The sequence below is a fragment of the Cupressus sempervirens genome, chromosome 5 (genome assembly GCF_028749045.1).
Source record: "Cupressus sempervirens isolate cs-2001-9-10 chromosome 5, ASM2874904v1, whole genome shotgun sequence".
Lineage (NCBI taxonomy): Eukaryota > Viridiplantae > Streptophyta > Pinopsida > Cupressales > Cupressaceae > Cupressus > Cupressus sempervirens.
In genome coordinates, this window is record NC_143122.1 from 1,053,683,361 (window position 1) to 1,053,696,312 (window position 12,952).

Genomic DNA, 12,952 nt, shown 5'->3' on the forward strand with positions numbered 1-12,952 from the left:
AGACTGTCATATAAGCTTGAAAGGGCAGAAGTAGAAATCTTGATATTATTCACATCCCATTACATTGCAAATGTTTTCATTTTTCACTGGTTTTTCATCCTTTTAGGTTAAGCTAAACACCGAAGATTCACTAGTATGGTTTTTAAAGTTCCCAAACAACGGGTGCAAAAAGTATAGTTCTTTTCATTTGGGGTTTAGATTAAGATAAACCACTATCAATATCTCACAAAAAGTTTCCAGGTTTCACAGCCATCAAGAGCTTTTAGGATCCATTTCACAACCAAAGAAATATCCTTAATATACAAAATTTTTAGGGTATATTCTCCCTTGAATTCTAGGTTTCCAACTTCACTCTCAACTGACTGCAAGCCTCCTACCTAGGTTACCATCTGATCAAAGGAAAGCTCTAACCATTTTTTTTTAAACTACTTCATATGTGAAGAACAATACCAACCTTAAGGCAAGCTTGAAATTTTCAGCAATAGACATGAAATTATTATGCCACTTATTCATTTGTTTAACCATCTTCTTCATCACCAGTGACCACATGTCCCTTTAGTGAGAACACAAGCAATTTGGATTTAAAGGTGCACCACTTGTTTGGTCAAAGAACTACCCTATCTAATAAATCTTTGAAGCTCAAAAGGTGAGGACAACATGTAATATTCCTTAGGGTAAAATAAAGAACCCCCAAGGACAGGGAATAGAAACTAGTTAGGGTTCCACTCAGGTACGTATGGGTTTTCTTCTTTAAACCAGCAACTAGAAGTATGTAGATCTGCCAGTTATATGCCAGCAATGATTGTAAATGCAGTGATAGCACCTTCTTATGTGTTACATGTTGTGAAATCCAAGAATATCTTTCTTCAGTTTTTCATAGGTTGCCTCATGCTCTATGAAATCAGGATCTGGTTTAAAAACATCCAGACCAGCTTCTTGATCAAGTTCATCTTCTAGGAAAACTTCATGTGTTAACTGATCCTCTTGCTCTATAAGATCCAATTCTGGACGCACAGCTAGATGACCCTCAAACTTTGTTTTGCGAATTGCAAAAAGACCTTCAATTAAAAACTGCACTCGTTTTTTAATTTCCCCCTCATGGAAAATACCTCTAAATCTTTCAAAAATTCCATAGAGACCCTTGGGTGAAAGGTCTTGCAACAAAGATCCACATTCTTTAACAAACCCAACAGCAACCTCTACACTATCATCTGTAGAATTCTCAAGTAAAAGAGTAAGTAGTTCCAAGGCAATGATCTCATGTGCAACTTGTTGATTCACTAAATGAGCTATGAATTTTGCTGCTGCTATCAACAGGTGCTTGTCATTGCACTTGTATGCCCTTTTGAGCTGTAATATAGTCCTTCGCAAGAGCAGATTACCAACTTCAGAAAACTTGGTGTTAACTACAGCAACCAAGGCAGCAAAAACATCTGTGAATCCAGGGGATGCCATTTGGGATTTCATACAGGACCTACAAAATAGACCCCTTCCACGGACCAGATTCTCTGCAAACAATTCTGGAATGATGGTCTTGATGTTGGATGCATTTACCTTATTTACCAACCCATTGATACTCTTTCGAAGGGCATCCCATGTCATCCGTTGGTATTCCACACTACTCTTATCTTCGACATCGCGCATCATTTGCGCCAGCTTGAATGGGGGAATGTAAACCCCCCCACTTCTTCCAGTACCTTTCTCCATTTCTCTTATAGGACCCTCTCCATTCCCATTATGAGATGGAGCGGGCACACTAGAAATTTTCATTTCCACTGCCTGTCTGTCCTGCTTGTTTGTATTGCCTATCTCCTTATGAGACCTAGTTTTCTCATAACCATCTTTTTCTTCAGGCTTCTCTTTTATGTGACTCCTCATTTCTCTATATCTGTCAGGATCTTCGTGTCTTCTATTGTTGATGTTCTTGTCCTTGTCCATCTCCCTACTTCTATGCAAGAGCTGCCGGTTGATCTTTTCTTCGCTGGAATTGAAAAGCTTTTCTTTTTCGCGGGATTTTCTTTCATCTGATTGGTGCCTTCTGCCGCGATCCCTTTCATTCCTGCGTTCCTCGGGAGAAACCCTAATTCTAGAATTATCTTCCACAATCTTCTGCTTATTTCTCTTGCCTGTTCCAAACTTCTCATCCTCGCTATCCTCTCCCTTTCTGTCTTCTTTCGAGGAAATTTCACCCTCTGAGAACTGCTTCCCTCGTTCACCATGTCTGCTCATCTTTGATGTCTCGATTTGAATGGCCAATTCAGATTCACGCCTACAACAAAATTTAAAATACTTAATCCCTAAATTTTCAAGCATTTACAATAGCAGATTCAGTTTTTTTTCAGATTTCACACAAACCAGGGAAGATGCTATGAACTTAACTGGCAAGGAGAGCCTCAATCAAACAAACAAATCAAGAAAATTGGCTTTCAAACCCCTGTAGCTCAACTTGAAATTATAAAAAAAAACTCGTCTCAATGATATACAACTGTGTTGGATACAATTGAAAATTGCATGATTGTCTTTGATGTTACACAAAATGTCATATTAGTCATCAGACAGAGTCTACCGAGCTCTGAAGGTAAGTACAACTGTTGACAGAGTTTACCGAGCTTGCAAGATAAACAAAGGAAGTTTAGTGTTTACCGAACTCACTCGATAAACAAAGGATATGAGATAGGTTGTCAATATTTACCGAGATCACTCGGTCATCAAAGAAAAGTAGTAGACAACGAAAAGTAGCAGACAGTGTTAACCGAGATCACTCGGTCATCAAAGAAAAGTAGCAGACAACGAAAAGTAGCAGACAGTGTTAATCGAGATCACTCGGTCATCGAAGAAAAGTAACAAACAGTGTTAACCGAGCTCACTCGGTCATCAAAGGAAAGTCGGAGAAATCGGTGTTTACCGAGTTCACTCGGCGACTGAAGGATTTCACGAAATTCTCTGTATTAACCGAGCTCAGTCGGTTAACACAAGAATTATTTTATGTGCAGTATTTACCGAGTTAAGTCGGCCAGCGAAGGATTTCTCGAAGGTTAAGTAATTAAAATTAATTACTTTATGTAATGTATAAAGCCGACTTATAGCACAATTATTTATAATTGTAACTTGTATTTGAGCCGACTTGATAATCTGAAAGGTATATATGAAGGATCAAGTTGCGAATTCAACTATGAAAGAATGAATGTGAAAAAGCTAGCAGATATGATTGAATATCTAATATGCGAATTATAAGGAAGATCAGAGCAAATTTTTGAAGGATCAGAGATGCAGAGTTGCATTTGATCAGAGAAGATCCAGAGGAACAGAATAGAGATCTGTATTAGCAAAGATAAGTTGTATTTATTTCAGATCACTCATTGTTACTTTCTAACAATTGTAACAGTGTTTTCAAATCTCTTAATAGAGTGGGTTTAACAGCCTTTTGTAAAATCCTCTAACAAGGTGGCAATTCAGTTGAATTGATCTAAAAGACCTCTAGCAAGGCCACTCCTAGCAGGGTGATCAAATCCTCTAACAAGGTCGCACCTAAAAGTGTGTTTTGTAACCTTTAACAAGGTTGGATCCTAACAGGGCTCACTTCAGAAGAGTGAAAAACAGTAACTAGTTACATTGGTGGTTTTTCCCATATTGGGTTTCCACGTTAAAACTGGTGTCTCTTGTTTCTTTTTTCTTATGTTTTCAGTTTGATTATATGAATATCAGCAATGAGTATTTCCTTTGACATCTTAAGGGACTTGTGAGAAAAGTTTTTGGAGTAACTGATTCACCCCTCCCCTCTCAGTCACTCCATTCTCATTTTCCAACAATTGGTATCAGAGTATATTGGTGCTTGCAGGAAAAGATTTCAAGGATCTAAGCCAAAGATCAAGATGTCTTACAAGAGAGAAATTCCAAGACTCAACAAAAATAACTTCTCTGCATGGCAAGGATTGATGAAACTTCACTTGGCTACTATTGGTGATACAGGACTGAAATATCTTGATGAAAAATACAAAGAACCTTCCGACACATTATCTGTCAATGATATTGCTAAAAAGAAGACTCATAACAATATGATGATAGACATTGCATCTGCACTAAGCTATGAAGAATTTGATGATATCAAGGATTGCCAAACCGCTTTTGACATGTGGAACAAGCTGAAAGAAATCTATGGAGGAGATGACAATGTGAAAAGAGCAAAAGCAGAAAGTCTAAGAGGACAATTTGACCAAATGAGAATGAGAGAGGATGAAAACATTGCAAAATATGTTGATAGAATCAAAGCATGTGTCAGTGCAATTAGGGCATCTGGAGGTGATATCAAAGAAGAGACGGTTATAAGCAAAGTTCTCAGAACCTTGCTTCCCATCTATGCAATCAGAGTTTCTGCAATTCAAGAAAGAAGGTGTGAAGCAAATCATAATATCAATTTGGAGGCTATAGTTGGAAGACTAATCGCATTTGAATTAGACAATTTTGACAACTATGTTCCAGCTTCTAAAAACACTGAATCAACATTTGAGGCCAAACTTTCACTCAAAGATAAAGGCAAAAAGAAATCAGAGTCAGAAAGCAATGATGAATCAGACCAAAGTTCAGACAGTGATCTTGAAGTAATTGAAGCTCTACTGGCAAAGAAATACTCCAAAAGCAGAGGAAAATATAAAGGTAAAGTTCCTCTAATCTATTTTTCATGTGAAGAAATTGGTCATATTGTAGCTAGGTGCCCAAACAAGCAGAACAATGATGAAAAGAAGGGTCATAAATGGAATAGAAAGAAAGATTACAAATCATTCAAGAACAAAGGTAAGAAATCATGTTTCATGGCTGAAAATTCTAAGGATTCTGATAACAGTGAAGATGAAATTGTTTATATTGCTGTGAAAGATGATTCTGATAGTGATGAGGAAGATAAAGTGGCTCTTATCTCTCATATAAGTATGAATGATACATGGATTATAGACAGTGGTTGCTCTCATCATATGACTGGTGATAAAACTAAGTTTGATCAGTTTGAAGATTATGATGGTGGCAGTGTAAGGTTTGGTAATAATGAACCTCGTTTCATAAAAGGAAGAGGAAGAATCTCTCTAACCAAAGAACTTATATGCAACAATGCCTATTGGGTTGAAGGTCTTAAACATAACTTGCTAAGTGTGGCACAATTACTCAATACTGGATTTAAGGTGGAATTCATGCATGGAAAGGCAAGACTGTTGAATGAGCAAGGAAAGTTGATAGGATCTGGCACACAAACTAAAGGTAACTTGTTCTACCTAGAACTTGGTGAATGCTCATGTTTTATTGCTCAAATAGAAGAAAGTTGGTTATGGCATAAGAGGTTGTGTCATGTCAATTTTGATAATCTGGTGAAGATAAGAAAATTCAAAAAGGTAAGAGGCATTCCTAATATAAAGAAACCTGAGGTTGGCTTATGCAAGAATTGTCAGATTGGAAAAATGGGAAAGACTAGTTTTAAAAGTAAAAGCTATCAGTCTGAAGATATATTAGAAATTGTGCATATTGATTTATGTGGACCCATTGGAATTGAAAGTTATACTGGAGAAAAGTTCTTCATTCTTTTTGTTGATGATTACTCAAGAATGATGACTGTTATGTACCTAAGGAATAAATCAGAAGCTTTTGAGAAATTCAAATGGTACTTGGCAAGAGTAGAAAAAGAAACAGGGAAAAGATTGAAATGCTTAAGGTCAGATAGAGGTGGTGAATTCATTTCACATGAGTTCAATAACTTCTGCGTTGAAAGAGGAATTAAAAGACAAGTTTCAGCACCAGGAACTCCAGAACAAAATGGGATAGCTGAAAGAAGAAATAGATCCATTATGGATTGTGCAAGGACCCTAATGATTGAAAAGAACATTGCTATCAAATACTAGAAGGAAGCTATCAGCACTGCAGTTCATACCTTGAATCGAGTACAACTAAAAAAAGACTCATTCAAAACTCCCTATGAATTATGGTATGGCTACAAACCCAATGTAAGTTATCTAAAAGTATTTGGAAGCAAATGTTATATTCTGAAAGAATCTAGAAAAGGTAAATTTGATGTAAAAGGAGATGAAGGAATATTTCTAGGTTACTCTTGTAAAAGCAAAGCATATAGATGTTTAAATCTATCTACTCACAAGGTCATAGAAAGTGCACATGTGAAAGTTGATGAGTTTGCAGAGAAATCAGAAGAAGAAAGCAAGAAGGTTCCTAAAGACTACAGAAGATTTATTTACATTGAACCTGATACTATACCAAGTACTCCAGTTTATCAGGAATCCTCAACTCCCGAGTCATCAATGACCGAGTTGCAGGAAGTTCAAACCGAGACACAGGAAGTTTTTACCGAACTAAAAGAATCCGAGTCACTTTCAGACTCTACCAAGCAAGTATCTACCGAGTCTGAATCTACCGAGCCAGAACAGCAAGAATCTGAAATACAAAGGGACAACAATGAAACTCATTCAAGAAGTAAAGAACCTGTGTTAGCTAAATATGTCAGAAGGCATCATGCTCCAGATCAGATCATTGGAGACAAATCTGAAGGAACTCTGACAAGAAGTAAGTTAAAAGGCACTTGTTTACTTGCTGATTTTGAACCCAGAAATATCAAAGATGCATTGGCAAATGATAGTTGGATTGAGGCTATGAATGAAGAAATAGAATAGATAGAGAAAAATAAAACATGGACTCTTGTATCTAGACCCAAAGATAAGAATGTGATTGGAACAAAATGGGTATTTAGAAATAAACTAAATGAAGATGGCAAGGTATCAAGAAACAAAGGTAGACTAGTATGTAAAGGATATGCTCAAGAAGAAGGTATAGACTATGGAGAAACCTTTGCTCTTGTTGCAAGATTGGAAGGTGTAAGAACCTTACTTGCATATGCTGCTCACAAAGGATTCAAAGTTTATCAGATGGATGTCAAGTCAGCATTTCTCAATGGAATACTGGATGAAGAAGTTTACATTGAACAACCTGAAGGTTTTGTTGATCCAGATAAGAAGAACATGGTCTGCAAATTACACAAGGCGCTGTATGGTCTAAAACAAGCTCCTAGAGCATGGTATGAAAGATTGCATAACTATCTTACTCAGATTGGTTTTCAAAGGACTAATGATAACAGTAGCTTGTATATAAAAGAAGGTCCAGATAATAAGATTGTTTTGGCAGAAATATTTGTAGATGACACTGTTTTCACAGGCAATGATGATCTATGCAAAAAAATTTCAGAACAAATGAACAAGGAGTTTGAGATGTCTATGTTTGGTGAGATTAAATTCTTTGTAGGTCTTCAAATCCAACAAAGTAAGAATGGCATCTTCGTCACACAGTCAAAATACATCAAGGAGATATTAAAAAAATTTGGCATGGAGGATTGTAAACCAGTTGGAACCCCTATGTGTACTGGATTGAAACTTACCAAGGAAGATGAATCCAAAGAAGTGGATCAAACACTGTATAGATCTATGATTGGAAAGTTGTAGTATGTAGTACATACTAGGCCAGATATTGCCCTTGCAGTCGGTATTGTAGCAAGATTTTCAGCAAAACCAAGAGAAACTCATATAATGGCAATCAAAAGAATAATGAGATATTTGAAAGGAACTGAAGATTATGGGCTATGGTATAAATTTGGAGGTAATTTGGATTTGAAAGTATTTACTGATGCTGATTGGGCAGGAAACCTTGATGACAGGAAAAGCACAAGTGGAGGAGCATTCTTTCTTGGAAAGAGATTGGTTTCCTAGACAAGCAAAAAGCAGAATTGTACATCCCAATCTACAGCAGAGGCAGAGTATGTTGCTGCAGTAGTAAATTGTTCAAATATTGTTTGGTTTAAGCAGTTATTGCAAGGAATGAGGATGGAAATCAAAGAACCAGTTGTTATGTTCTGTGACAATACTAGTGCAATCAATATATCAAAGAATCCAGTAATGCATTCTAAGACCAAGCATATTGCAATCAAATATCATTTTGTCAGAGAATTGGTACAAGACAAGGAGATTAGATTGGAATATGTCAATTCAAAGGAACAAATTGCTGACATATTCACAAAGCCACTACCTAAGGATGCATTCTTGTATCTCAGAGGTAAGTTAGGGGTTACACCCCTATCCGAAATTCACTAAAAACAAGTTTTAGTGATGCATCAACGCATACCAAAATGAAAATCTATCTGTTGATGCAGTCAAATCTGGAAGCCTTGCATATGAATCAGTACTATAGGTACATTACAATTCATTTAAGTTCTATTGTCTTCGGCATTTGTTGTCAAAGAGGGAGAGATTTACTGTCATATCTTTCTGAAATTTGTGTGAAAAAGAAAGTTCTTATGAAATTCCTTCACAGAGGGAGATTACTGAAAGAGGGAGAGTCTATCATCTTAGAAGGAAAATTGTTTTGTTGACACATTGTGCTGATAAGGACTTGATTTCAAATTTCATTCTGCTATGACATGTTGTGTTGCCATCAATGCCAAAGAGGGAGATTGTTGGATACAATTGAAAATTGCATGATTGTCTTTGATGTTACACAAAATGTCATATCAGTCATCAGACAGAGTCTACCGAGCTCTGAAGGTAAGTACAGCTGTTGACAGAGTTTACCGAGCTTGCAAGATAAACAAAGGAAGTTCAGTGTTTACCGAACTCACTCGATAAATAAAGGATATGAGATAGGTTGTCAATATTTACCGAGATCACTCGGTCATCAAAGAAAAGTAGCAAACAACGAAAAGTAGCAGACAGTGTTAACCGAGATCACTCGGTCATCAAAGAAAAGTAGTAGACAATGAAAAGTAGCAGACAGTGTTAACCGAGATCACTCGGTCATCGAAGAAAAGTAACAGACAGTGTTAACCGAGCTCACTCGGTCATCAAAGGAAAGTCGGAGAAATCGGTGTTTACCGAGTTCACTCGGCGACTGAAGGATTTCACGAAATTCTCTGTATTAACCGAGCTCAGTCGGTTAACACAAGAATTATTTTTTGTGTAGTATTTACCGAGTTAAGTCGGCCAGCGAAGGATTTCTCGAAGGTTAAGTAATTAAAATTAATTACTTTATGTAATGTATAAAGACGACTTATAGCACAATTATTTATAATTGTAACTTGTATTTGAGCCGACTTGATAATCTGAAAGGTATATATGAAGGATCAAGTTGCGAATTCAAGTATGAAAGAATGAATGTGAAAAAGCTAGCAGATATGATTGAATATCTAATATGTGAATTATAAGGAAGATCAGAGCAAATTTTTGAAGGATCAGAGATGCAGAGTTGCATTTGATCAGAGAAGATCCAGAGGAACAGAACAGAGATCTGTATCAGCAAAGATAAGTTGTATTTATTTCAGATCACTCATTGTTACTTTCTAACAATTGTAACAGTGTTTTCAAATCTCTTAACAGAGTGGGTTTAACAGCCTTTTGTAAAATCCTCTAACAAGGTGGCAATTCAGTTGAATTGATCTAAAAGACCTCTAGCAAGGCCACTCCTAGCAGGGTGATCAAATCCTCTAACAAGGTTGCACCTAACAGTGTGTTTTGTAACCTTTAACAAGGTTGGCTCCTAACAGGGCTCACTTTAGAAGAGTGAAAAACAGTAACTAGTTACATTGGTGATTTTTCCCATATTGAGTTTCCACGTTAAAACTGGTGTCTCTTGTTTCTTGTTTCTTATGTTTTCAGTTTGATTATATGAATATCAGCAATGAGTATTTCCTTTGACATCTTAAGGGACTTGTGAGAAAAGTTTTTGGAGTAACTGATTCACCCCTCCCCTCTCAGTCACTCCATTCTCATTTTCCAACAAACTGACCACACGTCAAAGTACTTTTAATTCGGGGAAAATAGACATGCATATTCTTAAAACACCGTAATACGCAATACATTTTTTCGTCTAACTTTAAAATTTTAGAATTGTACAAATAAAATTAATCTAGCTTATATATACCTCTATATATATTACGCTGAGAGTAATCATTCTCGAGGCACCTATTTTCATTTTCATAAATTCCAACTGTGAGTAAAATAACATACAAGCCTCTTTGTTCTTTTGGGCCGAGTGAATCATCTCTTGAATGATTAGAATTCCATCCATAATAGATTTTCCTAGAACAAAATTCGTTTGTTCTTCAGAGATAATCTTTAGAAGAATTAAAAATTAATTAAAATTGAAATATAAATCAAAGTAGAATATTATAACTAATTTTGAATTTCAATTTACATCTACATCTAAATCTAAATGAAAATGTAAATAAAAAATAGAAATCTCACCTGCAAAAATATTACTCCAAAATTTCAATTTACTCCTATTCAAAAACTCCAATCTAATCTTCTAATAACCTCCACCTCTTCCTTTGTGCAAAAACATAAAATGAAAATGAAATGAGGAGCCTTGGTTTTATAACTTCTGAGAGGCTCCTCATATCCCCAAACAGACGTTTCTTCACATTCCACGAATTTGTTTCAAATTCTTCCACTCCCCACAAAAAAAAAGCATGAATGTGCATGCAAAATTATATTTAACAAAAAAAAAAAATCATATTGAAATTATATCGCCCCTATTTTTTCGGGCCCTACTTTTTCGAGTCCTACTTTTTCGGGCCCTACATTTTTGGGCCTATTATTTTGGCCTCATTTGGCTACCTATTATTTCGGCCAACTACTATTCCAAGAATTCTTTTTTAATATTTAATTTGGAAGTTTGTAACCGCTCCCAATTCTTTTTTATTGACAAAGAATCTTTACATATTCCCGTGCTAGGCATTTTTGCTGACATTGTATAGAACGCCTCTCAATGTAATAATAAAACAAGTGTCATAGAGTGGCTTAATATCTTTAGTTTTTATAAATCTAATTTTAATTTAATAAATTAATTATAATATTATAATATATTGAAAAAGTTATATATAAATATAATTATTTATATATTATAAATAAATTATAATATGAAAGCAGAAATATTTTCATAATAATAATATTAAATAATATTTCTTAAATAATTATATAATATAATTTTTTATTTTTTTGAGCAACAAAAATTATATTATAATAAAATATAATATTAAAATATTAAAATTTAAATCAACTCACTTACATTTAAAAAACTTGCATATATAATATGCAATGTAATAGTTTGATAAGAAAATTTAAAGAATGATTATTTGGAACACTAGAAAAAAAATTAAAATTCAAAAACTATTTAATAATAACATACATTATAAGAGAGCATATGTCGACTGTGGTATTTAGTTCAATGTCTAAATTTAGATAATATCTTGCTATTTGAATATTTAAGAATGATGTACAAAAAATTAATTAATTGAAATAGATAATATATAATTAATATTTAAATTGTTATATTTTGAGTTAAATTATTTTTGAATAAAAATTAAATAAATAGTTATATAAAAAATAAAATTTAACATTAAGAATATACTATTTTTAATTATTATAATTTAACAAATAAATCTATACAATATTTACATTTTGTAATTATTTCAATTGTATTCATGACTTTATATGTTAAATAATTATATTATTAAAATTATAATGCATTACATATACTTTTAATAGAAATAAAAATTCAATAAATCATAAATCATATCCAAGTGTAATTAAAAATAAAAATTATAGAATATTTTTCAATATTTTTATTGAAAACTATACTGACAATTTTACTTATTTAATATCGTATAGTATACTAGCAGTCGCATACTTTTGTACATGCAATAGTGGGCCGATAGGAAATGAGATTTAAGAGAAAAATGTAGAATGAACATTAAATAATGTAAATATAAGTTTTTTTTAAATAAAAATAAAAAAATTTAATGATTCAAACATAGATATAAAATTTACAATATTTAAGAAATTTGAATATTGCTTAAGAAATGTGTTCAATAATTTCAATATTTTACAATTAAATTCAATTTATCAAATATGAAAAAAAATTCAAAAAATTTATTACGAAAAATTAATATGAAAAATACAAAACTAATAATATGAAAAATAGCGACATCTCTGACGAATATTCTATTAACTAAATAAATTATAGAAATTGAAAAAATAATATTTAACCAAAAAATTAAATTAATTAAAAAATAATAATTCAAAAACTAAAAGTTAAATTAATTTAAAAAAATGAACAGTTTAATAAATAGAGATCACAACATAATCTAATGTGAGATAACAAGTAATTATTTCTTAAATAAATAAGAAAAAAATACTTAAAAGTGGATATTTAAATCATAATCTTATGTGAACAAATTAGATTATTATTAATTTTTAATTTAAATAACAAAATATTTACTAAAATATTTTAAATAGATTAATAAATATTATTTATTTAAATTAAATTTATTAAATATGAAAAAAATCATTTAAAAAACCCATCAAAAACTTTATTATGAAAAATTAACAAGAGAAATACAAAAAAAAAGTCTAATAAATATTCTATTAACTAAATAAATTATAGAAACTAAAAAATAATATTTAAAAAAAAATTAAACTAATAAGAAAAAAAATTAAATTTTAAAAACTAAAATCTAAATCAATTTTAAAAATCAAAAGTTAATTGAATAGATCACAATATGAGCTAATGTGAAGATCACAACTAATAAATAGAAAAAAAAAAAAACAATAGTTAAAACTGGAGATAACAACTAATAAATATCAAAAAACTGGCTAATAATTAATTAACGGGAAGGATTTTCAATTTTTCAGTCAAACTCTTGCAAAATTTTTGTCAAAAATTTAATTTTCGGGAACAAAGTTTCCACAAATAGCCTATCGGCTAAAATATATTAGAATAATATAATTATAAATATCATATTCATACTTATTTAATGGTTTTCTTTAATTATATAATTAATTAAAGTTTCAATTTTATATGAAAATCTAATTATAATCTTAGTAAAATATCAACTACTATTTCTTTTCAATCTTAATCTTGA

General features: G+C 32.6%; 1 pseudogene; it reads right to left on the reverse strand.

Annotated features, from left to right (window-relative positions):
• Positions 1-834: 834 nt before the first annotated feature.
• The window catches only part of LOC149559567 (pre-mRNA-splicing factor cwc22 pseudogene), a 59,200-nt pseudogene continuing 47,082 nt past the window's right edge, over positions 835-12,952 (reverse strand).